Source organism: Rhinolophus sinicus, chromosome 15 (genome assembly GCF_057876585.1).
Source record: "Rhinolophus sinicus isolate RSI-liver-muscle chromosome 15, RSI-T2T, whole genome shotgun sequence".
Taxonomy (NCBI): domain Eukaryota; kingdom Metazoa; phylum Chordata; class Mammalia; order Chiroptera; family Rhinolophidae; genus Rhinolophus; species Rhinolophus sinicus.
The window spans coordinates 109,475,479-109,495,450 of record NC_142515.1 but is presented as its reverse complement, the minus strand read 5'-3'; the positions used below and the strand labels follow the sequence as shown (position 1 = coordinate 109,495,450).

At 38.9% G+C, this 19,972-nt stretch overlaps 1 long non-coding RNA gene across 1 annotated transcript in view; it reads left to right on the top strand.

Moving 5' to 3' along the window:
- LOC141572733 (uncharacterized) overlaps positions 1 to 19,748 on the top strand; it is a 256,279-nt gene extending 236,531 nt beyond the window's left edge. The window contains exon 5 of the long non-coding RNA XR_012498174.2: positions 19,692 to 19,748. This is a non-coding gene — a long non-coding RNA (uncharacterized LOC141572733). The remainder of the gene's footprint in view (positions 1 to 19,691) is intronic.
- The last annotated feature ends 224 nt before the right edge of the window (positions 19,749 to 19,972 follow it).

Here is a 19,972-nt window from a genome sequence, read left to right as displayed (position 1 = left end):
ACAAAGGTAATTTTAATATTTTTAGTTGAATGAAAACACTCCATTTTGCAGATGATGGGTATTATGGGTTGAAGTGTATCCCTAAGAAAGATATGTTGAGGTCCTAACCCCCTATATCTGTGAATGAGAACTTATTTGGAAATAGAGTCTTTGCAGATGTAATCAGGTTAAGATGAAGTCATACTGGATGAAGGTGGGCCCTAATCCAATAAATAATGTACTTACAAGCAAAAGGTAATTGGACTCAGAGTGACATGGACACACAGGGAAGATGGAGGCAGAGACTGGGGTGATGATGTACTTACAAGCCAAACAACACCACGGGTTGCTGGCAACCACCAAACGTTAGGAGAGTGACATAGAACCTACAGAAAGAACAAACACTGCCAACACCTGAATTTCAGATTTCCAGCCTCCAGAACTGTGAGATAATACATTTCTGTTGTTTTAAGCCACCCAGTTTGTGGTAATTTGTAACAGCAGCCCTAGGAAATGAGCACATGGGTTATACATTTATTTATAGTATTGATGCTTACCTCTTATAAACTTTCAATGTACACATTTTCATGCTCATAAAAAAAAGGTGTGAGCCAGAGCTAAGAACTACAACTCTGCCCACTGCCAACAGGTGTGGATAACTCTTGCTTTTATAAGATCACTTTGGTCTTATAAACAACTGAGTTTGAAAATTCTTTCCAGAAATTAGCCATTTTATAAGTAAAGGTCATTCTGTGTCACATAGATTATGCATTTATATTTATCTCATGAGCGGTGCATCTAATTGCTTTACATATGTGGAAGGAACAGAAAATCAATCTCTTTTTCACTTCATGGAAGGTCTTAGTAAGTAGGAGTTTCGCTTTTCTCACAAATGAACATGAACCTCTCCCCACCCCGCCCCCCGAAGTAAGAATGGCTGTACACCTCTTTTCAAAAAGCTAGTTCAGAATCAATGCCTCTGAACTTCCATTTAGGTAAATGGATTGCTGACCTGCCAAACAGAGATGTCACTAAATGTCTCCAATGATCCCAACCCCATAAGACCAATGACTTTGACGCTGATGCCACCAGTGACAGGCAGTATCTCATGGTGGGCCATGCTGAAGAGCTGCTGTCACCTTCCAACCACCTCACCCTGTCCATTGCCGTGGGTCTCCTATGCCACGTTTGAAAAGAGGTCGACACTCATGCTGGTTTTGCAAGCAGTTGTGCCTTTTCTTCCTTCTTAGAGCACTCTTAGCACTGCCAGAGTACAGTTCCTCTTCGAGGAGCTTTCCACTCTCATTGAGAAATTAGTACAGGCAGTTAAAACTTATAGTAGCACTTTAGATTTTGTATCTGGTCATAATAACATTCATGGGGAGAACACACACATAAATATTCTTCACTTTTGCTTTCAGATAAAAGGGTCTATTTAGATATCATTCACTAAGTGCAAGCCGCATGGTTTACCTGAGAGGAGGAGTGAAGCGAGATTGCATTTGTTTTCAAGAAGAGTAGAGAGTAGGGCAAGAATAGGCAGAGTTCTTCATACTGGGCCATAAAGTATTAAGATAGCGTTAATTGCAAAGGTTCCTTTTTTCCATTCTTTTAAAGCACAGGCAACACATGAAAATGATTTCCTGTACTTTGTCTTTTGATTTAATGCTTGCTATAGACATGTGTTACATTTTAATGGGGGTGTGGCTAGAGGGGAAATTGTACTCAAACTCTATAGTCACAAGAGTGTGGCGGATAAGTTTCTTGCAGAGATGGAAAGAATTACATTATTGACCACATAAATTAGATTTGGGATACTTGACAGGATTCTATGATCTATTTCCATGTTGTTTATAATATTGGGTCCCTATGCTTCTTAGAGAGGTCCCCTGTAATTCTTTGTCCTGCTGGTTTGTTTGTTGGTTTAATTAAGTGCCTTTTACAAGGGAGATGCTTAGAATTGGGCTATGTAATAATGTTTGTGGCAGAAGAAGAGGTATTGCCAATAAACAACAACAACAACAACAAACTAGTGGAGTTTGAAGTTTATAAATGGAAGGTCTAGTTGAACTAAAAATGGAAAATCCATGTAATGACTCTTTCTAATAAATAAGTGACCATCTTTGAGTATGTTGGTTTTTCAGGGTTCAGAAGACTCTCTCTTCATTTTATTTGCATGAAAAATTTAAACTTCAAAAAGGCAAAACAATAAAATAGAAGTTAAGCTCAAAATTTAAAACATTTTTCTAAAGGTGAAGCAAAATTTTCTTCTGGAATATCGACTTTTGATTTGTGCTGGGTAATAGCTAGGAAAATGCCCCCTGAGCCTGGGAATGTTCTTTTATTACAAAACAAGATCTTGTTTCCTAAAATCCTTTTAACTAGCCCCTGTCATTTTCATTTTTATTTGCAGTTAAAAAAAATACCACAAAAATGGTAATGAATTACAGTGTAGTAAGACACCATATGAGTTCCTGACTCAGAATAGTTTAACATGACCATTTACAGAAAGACAAGGATCAAAATAGTCACAGGTTGACTGATTATCTTAATGATTCCAAGCAACATATCAGTTTTTTCAGGTCAGGGCATTTTATAAAGTAGCATAAATTGCAATTAATTTAAAAGGCTGAATTTTCTGATTCCCTGTGAGTTGATATAGCTTTATTAATCTTGTGCTAGTAATAACTCTTAGTCACTTATTTCTATCAGAGGGAGAAACTAGGAAGGAAATAAAATATGGGTTAAAAAAAACAAAACAAAATCCCCAGCTAAGAATTTCAAAAATACCTTCCTTTTGCAATCCAAAGCAAATAGTTCAGTCAGCTAATAGAGAGATGTGTAAAGTGACTTCATTCATTCCCCAAAGCATTCAGTGTCTTCATCTTTTCAAAGAGTTGAATGGGGTGCTCAAATAAACCTGACTATCCTTGATTATATGGGGGAACAAATCAACTTGACCTTTTTTCAGGCACACAGAAGTCACAGAAAAAGGACTTGCTATAGCTGACAAATGTATTTTTTAAGTTCAAAATTAAAGAACACAAACTGAAACAAGACACCGATTTTCAAATCTCCAATTAGCAAGGTTTGTTTTTCATAATAATATTGAACCCTCATAAGAAGTTGGGTCAGATGGACACTCTTATACACCGCTGTCTGGAAGATTCTCTGTCTTTTTTTCTTTCCGGATAACTTCAGTCAAATACCCATTAAATTACTTTAAAAAATAATCTCAGTTTATTAGATGAGTACCTTCACATATAAAAACCATGTATGAGTAAATGTAGCTGTGGAAGCATTTCTTTCAGCAAATCATGTGGTCATGTCAGCTTTGAACATGGGGGAGTAGGTACTGATGCTTTTTTGTTTGATTTTTGTTCTTCCACCAGTGTCTTTTTTAAAAAATTCATTTTATTTTACAATTTCCTGTTGTTGTTAATGATACCATTACTCTAGTATATTATTTATTTTCTTCATTGAGATATAATTGACATATAACATTGCATTCATTTCAGGTGTACAACGTAATGATTTGATATATGTATATATAGTGAGATGATCACCATAATTAGTTTAGTTAACATCCATCACCTCACATAGTTACTAGTTTTTTTCTTGTGATGAGAACTTTTAAGATCTACTGTCTTAACCACTTTTAAGTATATAATACAGTATTATTAACTATAGTCACCATGTTGTACATTATATCCCCCAGGACTTACTGATCTTATAACTGGAAGTGTATACCTTTTGATCACCTTCACCCATTTTGCCCACCCCACACCCTCTGCCTCCTGCAACCATCAAACTCTTCTCTGTATCTATGAGGTCAGTTTTTGGGTTTCTTTTTTTTTTCAGATTCCACATATAAGTGACACCATACAGTATTTGTCTTTCTCTGTCTAACTTATTTCACTTAACATAATGCTCTTAAGTTTCATCCATTATTACAAGAAATTGAAGGAGACACAAAGAAATAGAAAGATATTTCGTGTTCATGGATTGGAAGAATCAACATAGTTAAAATGGCCATGTTATCCAAAGCAATATACAGGTTTAATGCAATCCCATTAAAATCCCAATGGTATTTTTTAAAGAAATAAAAAAATCATCAGATTTGTGTGGAATCACAAAAGACCCCGAAGAGCCAAAGCAATTCTGAGAAAAAAGAAAAAAACTTGAGGTATCACACTTCCTGACTTCAATTTATACTACAAAGCAACAATAATCAAAACAGCCTGGTATTGGCAGAAAAACAGACACACAGACCAATGGAACAGAATTGAGAACCCAGAAATAAACCCACATATATATGGGCAGCTGATTTTCGACAAAGGAGCTGAGAACATACAATGGAGAAAAGAAAGCCTCATCAATAAATGGTGCTAGGAAAATTGGAAAGCCATGTGTAAAACAATGAAACTAGACTATTATCTGTCACCATATACCAAAATTAGTTCAAAATGGATCAAAAACCTAAATATAAGACCTGAAACAATAAATTGCATAGGTACTAAACTTATGGTCGTTGGGTTCAGACAGGATTTTATGAATTTGACCTCAAAGGCAAGGGAAATAAAAGCAAAAATAAATGAATGGGACTATATCAAACTAAAAAGCTTCTGCCCAGCAAAAGAAACTATCGACAAAACAATGAGATAACCAACCGAATGGGAGAAAGTATTTACAAACAATACCTCTGATAAGGGGCTAATATCCAAACTATATAAAGAGCTCAGACAATTCAGCAACAAAAGAACAATCCAAGTAAAAATCTTAATAGAGACAAAATTTCCAAAACAGAAACATGTCTTTCTTCCAGTTAATGTCCTGGTGGTTCCCGGTTTGTGGGGAAAGTTCCTCTGACGGACAGTTTTATAAGCGCTGGCAAATTTGGTCCAGGATAATATTTTACCGGTTTACCAGGTAAACTCTGGCTTTCCTCCTCCAAATGGGAAATTTAATGTGAAACCAGCTTAGTTGCAGGTGAAAATTAACTGTGTGTATCATAGAGGTGGTTTCTCACCACTGAAAAAACCAGGTCTGATTTGGGGAAGAAATCACCAAAAACCAAAACCGCCTTTCCTTTTCATAAGCAATCTTTAGCCAAAAGGAAAAGGAGTTTTATTTTTTGCAAATCCACAAAAATGTGACATTCACCAGTAAGGAAATCACATTTATACAACTGTATTAAAGATGTTTTTCTCATCTCGGCAAATAGGACAGTTTTACATGAAACTCTGGGGAGGAAGGGCGAGGGAGTAGTGGTTTTCTATAAAGAAAATAGTCTTCCTTGCCTTGGAAGTAGAAATTGCTCTAAAAAGTAGACTTGGAAGTGCTCTCTAGCCTCTCCGCCTTAGTCTATCACTGATGCGGGTTCAAATTGGACTTCTGGAAACCACACTTTGAACTTCTTTTTAACTGAACTTAAGCTGTGGCTTGAAAAACTGACTTGAAAACATGCACATGACAGGACCACTTTTCCAAAGGACTTGAGGGTGTTAGATGCTTCCTTAGTGAAACGAGCACACTTTCTGAGGCTGCTTGCCAGTAGGGAGCAGACCACACTGAGTCCCCCCGCAAACCCCCCCAAACCTGCTCTATCCCAGTTTGGAGTCATGCCACTCAGTACTCCCAGTAATGTCCAATTCTCTAGTACCGGCTCTGGGTCCTTCCCAGCAAACCTATAACTTGCCAAATTTGTGTTAGAACTTGTCTACCAACAGAGACAGAAATCGCTTGAAAACAGTACCACTGACTATGTTAAGGACATGAAGTTTAGGGGTGCATGAAGTTTAGGGGTGCATGAAGTTTAGGGGTGCATGAAGTTTAGGGGTGCATGACTGGTGTTTAGAGACTGAACTGACCTCTTTCTCTGGAGAATTATAAAATGGCTGTGCATGGAGGGAAGTGGCAGATGGGAGAGCCAGGGGCAGGAGGGCAGCCACAGACAGCCCTGGGGCTTACTCACTGGGAGGTAGTCCAAGGTGTGGCAGGCGAGAAGTCTCTCCCACCAATGCCAGGTCAGACAGACTTTGGCAGACACCTGGTGTGTTCCAGAATGGTGGTGCAGGAGAGTAGCTAGGGAGGGTGGGCTGTTGGGAGTTGGGGATATTTGAGGGAAACTGGACTGACAGACATCCAGCAAGTAACAGGAGAAGGTGGTAAAGCAGAAAAAGAGGAGGCAGCTCCAATCCCATTATGAGCTATTTATAATAAGTTGCAGATCAAATCATTTCAGATTCTGAAGACTCCTCAACATTCCTAGTTACTGGTGGGATGGAACACATCTACAAAGGTGTTTCTCAAAGTGCAGTTCCCAGATTAGCAGAGTCAACATTGCCTGGGCAGTTGTTTAAGCAAATTCTCAAGTTCCACTCCAGACCTACTGAATGCAAAATGCTGGGGAGGGGCTCACCACCTGTGTTTCCACAAGCCCACTAAGGGATTCTGGTGCACACTAAAGTTTGGAAACCGCTGCTCCAGAGCATTTCTTCTCAGATTTTAAGGTGCATGGGAATCACCAGGTGATCTTGTTAAATAAAAATGCATGCGATTCAGTGAGATTTTGTGTGGAAGAATTTTGGAGAGAACTTCGGGGACAATAAAAAGAAAGTGGATCAGGAAACCTACTGAGGAAGTAAATTCGAGTAACTCTGACATCTCTAAGAAATGAGTAACTCTTTCCTCCTGTAGATTATAGAACCAGCACTGAAGCACCTCATGTTAGAGGCAGAGGATTTCACCTATTTCGATATCTGCTTAATGGCTCATTTTGCTCAAGGTAAAGCTTTGGATTAATTTTTTTTTAACCTCAACACACAGAGGAAGCAATAAATGGAATTGCTCCTTGGTCTTAATTCTGAACAGTAACATAGATTAAGATGGAGTCTGGAAATAATTGGAACCATAGAAAAGTGTGGCCGTGTTATTGTTGAATAATTCTGTCAAGAAATGACTCTGATGGGCATCAGACATAACCTGGGATTTGGGAAAGCAGGTTTCAAAAAATTCAGGAAAAGTTTGGATAATTCTACAGCCAGCAAGTCTAAAAGGAAGATGCCCCCAAAATATGGAAGGCTGTACATAGGCAAAATTCTGACCCTAAAACTCAAGTCCAAAAAGAAGGAAGGATTCCTAGACAGAAACAATAGTTTAGTGGTTACACCAGGCATAAGGGAGGAGGGGGGTGGTAGATGAGGGTAAACAGGATCAAATATATGGTGATGGAAAGAGAACTGACTCTGGGTGGTGAACACGTAATGCATTATATAGATGATGTATTACAGAATTGTACACCTGAAACCTATGCAACTTTACTAACCATTGTCACCCCATAAACTTTAATTTATAAAAGAAAAAGGAAAAAAAGAAGGAAGGGTTCAAGAAATCATCGTGCCTTCCCAGGTGCTCTTGGAGCTAGGAAACGACTTGTTCTAAAGGTGGAAGGAGCCCCACCTCGCCCACCCCGCTCCCCCAATTGAGGAGGATACAAAATCAAGGACTGGCCTATGACAAAAACACTAGATAGGCACACTGCCAGAAGGAGCTTACATTTTCTAAAACACAGGAGACTGAAAAGGGATATTCTTTTAAAGTACTAAACAAGTAAGAAGAACAAGAAAGTTCAGCATGCTTAACAGAGACAACAGGGAAGTAGACAGGCCCAGAAAACAGAACCTCTCCTCTTCTGCCCATGTTCATATTTTCTGTGAATGAGAAAGAACTTTAAATGAAATGAGTACCAGATCTAGTGGAGATGAGTCCACTGGAAACTCCACACAGACAGCTCAGCACCGGAACAAGTGTTTAGGCCACCTTGAGCCAAACTGATGTGGGTACTCGTGGGAAATGAGAAAATAAGTAAAGAAGTAAGTAAATAAATAATAAAATGTTCATTAACTGGTAGCTGAATATGCGGCAATAGCACAGTGAGGCAGCCGCATGATGAGTGGGCTTGGGAGTAGGAAAGTTGGGGCTTTGCTAATAAACTTGAGTGTTGAAAGCAGGGGGATAGTTAGCCCCATGCGTTGGTGCTGGGCAGACCACATGTGCAATACCGTGTTCCATTCCATGACCTACTTTAAGAGGGATAATGAGAAACTAGAGCATATTTTTTTTTTGGATAAAGTGTTGAGGGAATATGGACAAAATAATCTCAAGAGTTCCTTCTAATACTAACCCTGGCCCTTGGAAATTTCCTCTCCCTCTCTAGCACTGCTTTTCCCCCCAAGTCCTATCAGATTAATTGCCTTTCCTCCAGAGCTGGTCTCCAGTAACAACAAGCTAGTTGGGTCTTTCCTGTGATAGGGACAGGCTCCTGGGCTGGACTTTCCTGTGAAACAACAACCTAGCAGGTCTGAGAGCCAAAGCTTGCTCCACAGCTTGACCTGAGGCAAGTCATACCTCATTGTGCTCACCTGCAAAGTGGGGATAATTATATCTACCTGAGATGACTGTGGTGAGTAGTAAATGTGTTGACTGTAAACAAAAGTCAGCTACCGTGTTTCCCCAAAAATAAGACCTAGCCAGACAATCAACTCTAATGCGTCTTTTGGAGAAAAAAATAATATAAGACCCGGTCTTGTATTATATTATGTTAGATACAACCCAGTCTTATATTATAGTAAAATAAGACCAGGTCTTATATTAATTTTTGCTCCAAAAGATGCATTACAGCTGATTGTCCGGCTAGGTCTTATTTTCAGGGAAACAGTAGCTAATTCTCCAGTAAAATGGCTTTATTCAGGATCAATGAGGAATTGCAATCTAGGACATGCAACCGGGGGTGGGGGGGTGGGGGGGTGGGGTGGGGCAAATACAAGTCCGCTAAAACAAAGGAGAGGAAGCTCTTCATTTCAGAGGGGAAGAGGAAGTTGGGAAGGGCTGTTACAAACAAGAGTATCCCCTGTTGTTTTTCATGATCTTTGTAGGGCATGACAGCTCCCCCTTCTGGCCTCCTTACTTCCCTTTAAATGAGGTTTCTGTTTATTAATTTTTTACGAATGGGATAACATATATAGAGAAGTTAGTCCAGTGCCTGACATGTGGCAAAACTGTGTAAATGGAGAACCACTAGAAGCATGCATAGAGACATTTAATTTTAGAAACAGTCCTCCCTGAGCTAGTCTACCAGTGCGTAAAAGTCAGGCCACCAAACACCCTTCTTCAGATAGCCTTGACATCCACTGCTTTCAGAAACACAACAGCATTCCAGGTGAGGCAATGTACCCAGAACAAAATGGGAAGATGGCCTATCAAGGGTGCCCTTTGCTCCTTAGCAAGCAATTTCAATTCACCAGGTCTGTGTTAACTTTTCTAGACAGTTGAGTCATGCCTCACCATTGCAGAAATGGAGAAAATGGGGACATTCTCAGCTCCTAATCACCCCTTCAGTCACAGTATTGACATTTAATAAGTTCACTTGGGCTGCAACCTGACCCTTAAAATCCTCAGCATTACCAAGATTCACAAAGGCAGGGATGGAATGCCTGAACACTTAAATTCTGACCAGCGGGCGCTGAAATGTCAAGAACTTTCCTGAATACTAACTGGCCCATGTGCACAGCAGAGGTTGACAGGGCACCATGGTGCCAGGGCCTGAGGCACTAGTGCTCTGTGCCAGGCCCTGCATGTCCCAGACTCTGTGTCCTCCTGGGAAGTGGGTGAGTCATCCCAGCTAGTGGAGTGGGGCAGCCACAACACACCTACCCGCCAAAGCAGAAGGGCTTGCTGGGCCTCTCAGACACCAAAGAACTGTTTTAGAGTAGCGTTTAATGAACTGAGTGTAAATACATTAAAAACACATGGAATAGATGCTCCTTGAAATAAACATGGGTTTTAAAAAAATGAAGAGGAAAGCAAATGTTTGGGCAAAACACATTTTGGGTTTTTTTGAACCCCAAATATTTGAAAACTGTTCAGGCATTTTTTACTCAATCCCAAGTGCCATTTAGCTCTCCCGGGGTGACTAATAATATATACAAAAGTGGGAAAATTTAGCATAGTTCTCTAGTCTTGGCATTTCCAGAAAGACATAGACCAACAGGAAGGCTTTCAGAGAATAGTTTTTAAAATGCTTAGAAATGAAGTTTTTGATATTTGAAGAGAAATGAGGGGAGCTAAGTATATGTGGATTAATTAATAGAAGACAAATGAGTAAATAGCTAACTATAATATAATATTAATTTAAATGCTGAGATGTTCAGGTGCATAGTTGGGACCTAAACAGTGAATATTTATGCTTATGACTCAAAAATCACAACCAGTCTTATCTATCAACAGAACAAAACAAACAAATCACACAAGCAAAACCAAACCAAACCAAACCAACAATAACAACAAAAGCCCTTTATCAATAAGTTTTCTCTTTCTAGTTCTATGTGCAATGGGACTTGAAAGTGCAACTACCTGTGAGGTTGGCCTGAGACCACTCCTACCTGCCATTGCCCCACTTGGGCCTTTACCTTGATCACCAGGCCCAAGAGATACCGCCCGGGGAGCCCTCTCTACCACCTGAGCAGCTTGCTCACACACAGTGAAGAGTCCCAACTCGCTCCTATGGCCGGCTCCAGACCTGGAAATCTTGTGACATTCTGGTTCTAGTCAACCTAAGTCCCCAGCTGTCCTCCAACTTCCCCACCTCTCTGGAAACTGATTTCCCAACAGGCACTTGTTTTCAGATGGCTGTCAGCTCAGGTGTTAGTTAATAAGCTAGGTGTTTGTTGACAAGGGCTTAACATCTCCCAGAGGCATTTGCATTTTAATAGGCGACTATAACAAGAATTCAGACCCTGAAGGAATGAAGTTTTGATGGTAAATTGCCAGGAGCTAGTGTGGGTATTTTAGAGTGGGGAGCCCTCTCTTTATATCCTAACACCTTCCAGCTACCCCAGTCTACGGCCCTCCAGAGTGGAACGTGAAATCATCTTTTTTCCTTCATCCTACTTCGGCTGTGGATCAGCTTTCAAAGTGAAGCAGTTATCTCCCCAACAGCAGAATCCAGAGCCCTGAAATCCAGGCTGGGCCTGATGGGATGTCAGGAGAGGCTTCTGAAGAACTGAAGACCAGTCACTCATTGAAGCCACCATGGAACCTCCCTTGGCTGTGTCAGGTGCTGAGCTTACAAGTTCCCAGCCTCGAGGGCTCACTGTTCAGTGGAAGAGGCAGATCTCAGCAGATGGGGGAGATGAGGAAGAAGGTGGTTCTGTGGAGGGGCGAGGGGGTTCATCTCCCAGCCCAAGGTATTCACTACCCACTGCTGTGTCTCATCCTGTTTCTTGCACCCCACCCCACCCCATCATCATGCACACATTAAACTATAAAACTAAGAAGAGTTCATTTTACAAGTTTTCAAATTACAGCAAAGGGCAAAGGAACTGAAAATCAATGATAATGCCACCATCCCTGGAATCAGTTAATCGCTATTTTATGTTTTTTTAATCATTATACTTAGAGATCTAGTTTTAATAAGTTAATGAATATATATGTGTATATATAAGTGTGTGTGTGTATTTACCATAGTACAAGAATCTTCCCGTATTTTTAAATATTCTTTGAAAATGTTATATATTCCGTAGTACAAAGGTAAAATCAACAAAATATAACTTTGTGATGTATTCAGGTTTCCCTTCATTAAGCACTTCAGGCCCTGTATTCCAATTCATTAAGTCTGGAGTGGACCCTGGGATCTTTATTTTTAACAAGCACTCCAGGGAATTTTAATGCCCAAGGGGAAACACTACCAAAAGAACGGTATATGCAAGTCCCTTCTTAATCTGGCTCAACTCTGAGTCCCACCAGTATCAACTCCCCACACTAGACCCATCCATTCTGTGCCACACCAATGACCTCGTCTTCTCCTAACGCACGTCTTCATCTTTTTTGTCCAACAGGATAGCTGTCCTTTTCCCTTTGGGTTTATTGAAATCTTCATGATCAAATATTTCCTCTTCTGTGAAGCCTTTCCCTGTTTGACAGGTAGAATGAATCAATTTCTTCTGGGTGGTTTTAAAATCTTGCTGCTCATATAATACTCATCACAGAATTACTTGTACATTTGTTTTTCTTCTAACTTAAATCTCTTATGGGTACAGAGACCATGTTGTCCTATTATGTGCCTGGTGGTTTCCTAATGCTATTTAAGTACTTGATATACATATACTATATATGTCTCTATCTATCTATTTATCTATCTATCTATCTATCTATCTATCTATCTATCTATCTAGAGAGATATATAGATATATAGAGATATTTATCTATCTATCCATCTATCTATCTATCTAGAAAGCAACTAAAGACACTCACAAAATAGGATTTCCAGAACTGCTTAAGAAAGTGGCAAGAACAATGGGATAAGTATATTCAAAGCGTGGGGGAGTATTTTGAGGGGGATTAATGGGAATATGTCTTTTACTGTAATACTTCTTTTTCATTAGTTTCAGGTATACAAAACAGTGTAATAGTAAGACACTTATCATTTATATCCCTCACAAAGTGATAACCCCCCTCTCCCAATCTACTACCCCTCTGACATCGCACACAGCCATTACATTTCCACTGACTCTATTCCTAATGTTGTGCTCCACTTCTTGGGGAAAAATAAAGAAATATATATATATATATATATATATATATATATATATATATATATATATATATAATATTATAGTCGACATTCATTATTGTTCAACTTCAGCTTCAGGTGTACAGTGCAGTGATCAGGCATGTACATCATCCCTGAGGTGGTCTCCCTAATAAGACAAGTGTCCATCAGATAGCCTACAAAATCTTTACAACATTATTGATTACATTCCCCAAACTGACTTTCGTATCCCCATGGCAATCTTGTGGTTACCGATTGTGCTTTCTAATCCCCTCACCTTCCCCCTTATCCCCACCCCTCCTCCCATCTAGCAACCCTCAGTTTTTACTCTATATCTCTGAGACTGTTTCTGATTAGTTCGTTCATTTATTCTTTTCTTTAGATTCCACATATGAGATCATAAGGTATTTGTCTTTCTCTATCTGACTTATTTCACTTAGCATAATATTCTATAGGTCCATCCATATTGTTGCAAATGGTAAGATTTCTTTCTTCTTTCTGGTTGCATAATACTCCATTGTATAAATGTACCACAGCTTCTTAATCCAGTCGTCTACTGATGGGCATTTCGTTTGTTTCCATGTCTTGGCTATTGTGTATAGTGCTGCAATAAGCATAGGGGTGCATGAATTTTTTTGAATTAGAATTTTGGATTTCTTCAGATAGTTACCTAGGAGTGGAATTGCTGGGTCATAAGGTAGTTCCATTTTCAGTTTTTTGAGATACCTCCATACTGTTTTCCATAGTGGCTGCACCAATTTGCAATCCCACCAGCAGTGCACAAGGGTTCCCTTTTCTCCACATCCTCGCCAGCACTTGTTTGTTGATTTGTTGATTCTAGCCATTTTGACTGGGGTGAGGTGTTATCTCATTGTGGTTTTTATTTGCATTTCTCTAATGATTAGTGAGGTTGAACATTTTTTCGTATGTCTGTTTGCCATCTGTATGTCCTCTTTAGAAAAATGTCTCTTCATGTCCTCTGCCCATTTTTTAATTGGGTTGTTTGTGTTTTTGGAGTTGAGTTGAGTGAGTTTTTAAAATATATTTTGGATATTAACCCCTTATTGGATATGCCATTGACAAATATCTTCTCCCATTCAGTAGGATCCCTTTTTGTTTCATTGATGGTTTCCTTTGCTGTGAAAAAACTTTTTAGTTCGATGTAATCACACATCTTTATTTTTTCTCTTACTTCCCTTGCCCAAGGGGATATATCAGTAAAAATCTTACTCCGGGTAGTGTCTATAAACTTGTTTCCTATGTTTTCTTCTAGAAGTTTTATCGTCTCAGATCTTACATTTAAGTCTTTAATCCATTTTGAATTTATTCTCGTATATGGTATAGGGAGGTGGTCCAGCTTCATTTTTTTGCACGTGTCTGTCCATGTTTCCCAGTACCATTTATTGAATAGACTGTTTTTACCGCACAGTAAATTCTTGCTTCCATTGTCATAGATTAAATGACCGTATAGGCATGGACTTATTTCTGGGCTCTCTATTCTGTTTCATTGATCTATGTGTCTGTTTTTATGCTAGTACTATGCTGTTTTGATTACTGTAGCCTTGTAGTATAATTTGATGTCAGGTATCGTAATACCTCCCACTTTGTTCTTATTTCTCAAGATTGTCGGGGCTATCCTGTAATACTTTTTTTAATTTAAACATTTACCATGTTGTTTGATCATAATATATATATATATATATATATATATATATATATATATATAGAGAGAGAGAGAGAGAGAGAGAGAGAGAGTTATAATTATAGTTATAGTTATTTATTTCATCCTCCCAACATCTCTATTATACTGTTATTACAGTTGAGGAAATAGCAGCTGAGTTCAGTTATTAAACAGATGAATGAATATTAGGAGTATTTATTGAAAATAAAATTTGAGCTCGAGTAGTAGTGGGAACAGATCCTACTTCCTAGGCTTGAGACTTAAGGGACATGGGGAATAACTGTCTGTATTTCATGAGATTTTGAAGATAATGGAACACTGCTAATTCAATATTTAAAAGAAAGTTGTTTTGAAAAATATCTCAGTGTTTTGTATCTCTTGTATATAAATTAGAGTAGCAATACAAGTCATTTCATAATTTTAATACCTACTCAAAAATATGCTATGAATACTCATACATAATATATAATATTTCATTTAGGGATATATAACATATAATATATAGCATAATATATAATATATAATGTATAATATATAATATATATCTTTTCCAAGGATGCTCTTCTGTTGCCCTGGACAGCTCTTTCATCACAGTGAGACTCTGTGTGTCCCAGGGGCTTCCTCTCAGTTCCTTAAACACATTATTTTCCTTCCCATCTCAGAGATTTCACCCACGTGGGTCGCTCTGCCCGAATGCTCCTTCTTGCCCAGTCAATTCTAACTTATCTTGCAAAGCCCAGATCAAATGGAGCCACCCCTAACATTTTCAGGGTTCAAGGCAACAGTACAAATGAAGGTTTTCAAACACTACAGACAGAACTTAGATTTCTTACACTCCTTGGAGTTCCACATGGGAACGTTGTGGTACAAGAACAGCAATTCCTGGTTCCTGGCTAGTGTGCACAGCCTCTTCTCCCTTCTTTCCCCATCCTCTGTCCCTTTTCTCATCATGAAAGGACTTGTGAACATCCCAGTGTGCACATCAAATTTCATGCACGCTCACACTCTGCAGGCAGCCCCTCCTGGCCACACATGAAGCCTGAAGGGACTTGTCCATAGTCCCCCTTGGGATGACAGACCCAGGGAAGAGGTCCACACAAGCCTTAGAACCAGGCTTGAGATCCTTTGGACAGGGCTTTCAAGGTTCAGGGCACCCCGAGCGTAGTCTAAAATGAGAGGTGTGGGCTCCCTTAGAGTGCAGAGCTGTGGACCTTTTGTGCAGGATCTATCGGTAATACTCAGCTCAAATATCCCTTTCTTGAAGAACTCTTCCCTGAATCCTAAGCAAATCCAGAATCTCTAGTCAAACTTTCATAGCACCCACTAATTCTCTTTGAAGCATTTATAGTGATAATTAAACAATTCACAGTTTCATGAGTTATTGTTTCATTGGTGTTATATGCTCTGTCTAACCACCTTACTAAAAAGTCAGTTTCACAAAGATGGATTAGAATCTCTCCTTGTCCGCCTGTGTTTGTCCATTGGCTAAAACGGAGTCTGGTACATGAAAGGTGTTCAAGATATGTTTGTTGAACGGATGAAGAGTGAAGGGAAGCCTTGCTGAGACTTCTGGAAAGAGTTCAGGGTTTTCAAAAAATGTGATGCAAGCTTTTACTTTCTCTCACATATCTCTATTATTATCACCATCAACAGCTTTATAAAATGAAAGTGTAAATATGACAAAAGATTTTCCAGCACTTTGATTCCAAAGATAAAGTCCCCAATGGGGTTTGGAAGGATGAAGGGTTTAGATCAAAGTCCCAGGCATAAGACCATGCAAATATGTACAGTGTGAATCCTACATCATGATGCCAATATCTCACTATGCACAGCCTTTTCTTTCTGGGAAATTACAAAGTTAACATTTAAAAAAATCAAACTGGAAATGGAATGAATAAAATATATCCTTCATAGTGTTGCATGCAATTTTACTTAGAGATGTTTGTAAAATCTTGAGGGAAAAATCCTTTTTGAAAGAAAAACAACTCTGAGTGGTGCTTGAAAATTCAGAGGGCAGCTAGAAGGTTTGCCAATGACAACTGTAAGTAATAACATGGTATTACATTTTATTTTCCATTTTTAAGATCGGATTTTTAAAAAACCAACAGGTATGTAGAACTATATTTCTTACAGACATTCTGAAAAAAACTGTAATAGTTTATTTGTCTTGGTTGATATGAAAACCTCGACGTTAAAGGGTAAGGTTTTGGTTCATTGAGAGATGTAATCCTAATGGACAGAAAGCTTGAATGCCATAATTTGGGGTTTTAACTATTTCCAAGGTTTTTGTTCTCTTTTTCCATCTTGCTGATTAGTGGGCAAAGATTATCATCTAAATCTGAAAATCTGTCCTCACATGAAGGTTGTGCTGTAATTCTGAATGATCTAGCAGACATAATATTAGAAATACATCACTTTTCCTCCAAAAAACACCGAGAAATGACAAGACCACCTTTGCCTGGAAGCCACTTTGGACAATGAACATCATTATTCAATGAAAATTGTATTCCAAGCCATAGAAATTCAGAATGCTACTGAAACAAGCATTCTTCCATTGGAACCTGCTGAATTTCTCAGGAGCACAACAAACCTCTGTCCTGTATTCTTTCCAGGAAAAAGCAGACAGCAAACTCAAATTCTAAAAATAAAACCAGTCAAATCAATACACAATGGTAGCAGAACACGTGACTCCTCTGTCACATATCCTGTAACCCAGGGTTTCTGAGCTGTGGCACAACTGACACTTTGGACCCGAACATGCGTGTTCTCCTTTGGCTCATGGTTTTGTTTTTGTTTTTAATTGTAGTAGTCAAATTTATATGTAACATAAAGTTTATCATTTCAACCATTTTAAAGTTTTCAGATCCATGGCATTAAGTATGTTCACCATTGTTGTGCAGGCATCACGGATGAATAATGGGTAGACATCTCAAGAACTTTTTCATCTTCTCAGACTGAAATTCTATTCTCATTAAACACTAACTCCCCAACTCCCTTTCCACTGTCCCTAGCAACCATTTACTTTTCTTTCTTTTTTTTTAAATTAAAAAGTACTCAAAACCTTGAGGTGAAAGTGAAGGGTGAAAGTGTGTGAGTGTGGGTGAGTGTGTGTGATGATAATGTCATTAAGTCGAAAGGGCCAGGGCCTGGGTGTTTTCCTTCCCACATATGTGTTCTGTGGGGCTCCGGGGAGCAGGCTGGCTTGTCTGTCACTTCACCTGGCTTCAATCCTGCCCATTTGTCAACTGTGGAACATGAGACAGATTGTCGGAAGATCTACCGCCTTGGTTTTCTCCTCTAAAAGTGGGGTTGATCATAGTACCGTCATATAGGAGGACTCTTGTGAGGATAAAATGAGCAAATAAACACCCAGTGCTAGGCCTGCTTCACACTCCATCAAGCCCAAGCTCCACACAATGATGAGAACCAGAGCCGCTGCTGATTTTTGGCCCCAAATCTCCCAGCAGCTCAGTTTGTGTAGGTAGAAATAGACATTTACTCCCATTGTTCTCTCCTTGTTACAATCTATCTCCAAATTGGCGAGCAGTATATTAGCTGTGTAAATCTGGGTTTTGTTTCACACTCCAGGATCAGAAGGCAGGATGAACGGCAGACTTGGAATGTGATTCAAATGTGTGCTGTGCGGACAGCTGTGATCACCGCCCGCTCTAGGCCAGGGGACTCAGTGCTCTTGAATCAGTGATGTTTCTGTTGTCCTGTAGATGCTAAAACACAAACGACACACTCCACTGAGCTCACCTTCTTCTCTCTTCATAGTGAGACCCCAGTGCATGGTTCCTTTTCTCCACCCTCTCAGTATTGTTTTCCCCTCTACCACATAATATGGGGAACTGACAGATATTAAGTTGGTGACTCTTATCTACAATCAGATTTCATAGATTTGAATGCTGCCTCTACCACTTAACTGCTTATGTAACTTTGGGGTTCTTAGCCTCAGTTCCTTTATCTGTGAATTGGGAATAATCATGGTTTCTGCCTCATGTGATTATTGTGAGAAATAGTGAGACACCAACTGCAATGCACTTAGCGTGCAAATACACCCTCTCTTTCCGTGGGAATACAGAAGCCTTAGCAGGCTAGATAGGTGTCAGAGGAGGTCAGAAAGAAATCAGGGTTTCTTAAGGAAATGTCTGCTGGTGAATTAGAATGATGTATTTGTCCCGTGAACCAAAGTGAATACTATTCTAGAAAGGAGGCTTCTAGAGTTTAAAAGAAATAGCTATCAATAATTGTTTATTATGTGCTAAGAACTGTTCTAATGATTTTGCAGATATTTCTCATTCAAATCCTCATACAGTCTACCTAAAAAAAGGTATTATTATCCCCATTTTGCAGATGAGGAAACTGAGGCAACGGGTGGCTAATTAACTTGTTCAAGGTCACAGAACTAGTAAATGTCAGGACATAATCCAGTTTGTTTGTGTTCTCATCTACTATGTAGCATTACCTCCATGTCAAAGTGTTAACTGATGAGACCTAATGATGCAGTAATGATAAATAATGAAATAATCATCATATCACCCAGTACTATACTATGCTACTATACCTAAAGAAAATCTATCCATGTGGGTGCTTATAGATCGAAGCTAATTTTATTTTTTCATGTGGAATATAAAATTAACTGTAGTATTTAGTTGAAACTAAAACTAAATATGTCAATATTATTGTTATTATTATTATTATTTGCTTTGCATTTTGGTGATTAGAAAGTTGCTCTTTGCATTGTTTTAGCATGATTTCTGCTCACTAGTTCAAGCTTGAAGACCTAACTATAATAATACCTATATGTATTCATTGTTGGACAGACCACATTTTGAATCACTAAAACTGGTTAAATTTGAAAAGTCCACTGTTTGAGATGGGCACATAACCAAATTATAGCTTTAGGAGAAAAAGAAAAATATCTGATTGCTTCTTGCTTTCCAAATTCTTGACATGTTTTCAATATAGAAAACTGTTCTAAAGAAAAGTGGGGCTGAGGGGAGCGAAACCTTGAAAACTCCAAAATACACAATCTGCGTCATTTGCTTTTCTAAATTGTTGTTTCTTACCAGTGTCAATAAACTGCTGTAAGTAGTTTAGCATGTTTGGTTGGCTGTACCTATGCATAGAATAAACAACGCATCTAGCGTTCTCTTTACAACTTATGACGATGGATGTTATGTAACTACCCTACATAACGCTAAACAAGGAAATAATGAAATTTACCTTGCAGAGTTACCAAAAAATAAACATGTTTTTCTAGTGCCTGGGTCCATGACTAACTTGCCAATTGCTGTGTAAGAATTTTATATGTAGGATGACTTAAATTCCAATCCCACATGCCAAACAAGTGTTTAAAAACCTGTGCTCATCTTATCTGAAAGGATATCAGAGTGATTAATTCTTTCACCCTTTTAGGACAGTGTCAGCCGAGCTACTGAAATTAATCAAGAGTGCTCAAGGTCTGAAGAAAACGTGAGTGGTTGAATTAAGACAAGATGTTTGCACTGCATGTTAACAGGAATGAGGTGCTATATGTGGTAACTCGTTAAAAAATGTTGTGTACTGGGGTCTTGACATGAATTTTCATTGGGATATCTTGTTATATTTTTAAATTACACAATTAAGTCTTGAGAACAACAGGCAGTACGTTGTGCAAGAGTTTGTCAGGAGAAACCTCCGGTGGGTTGGGAAGCACA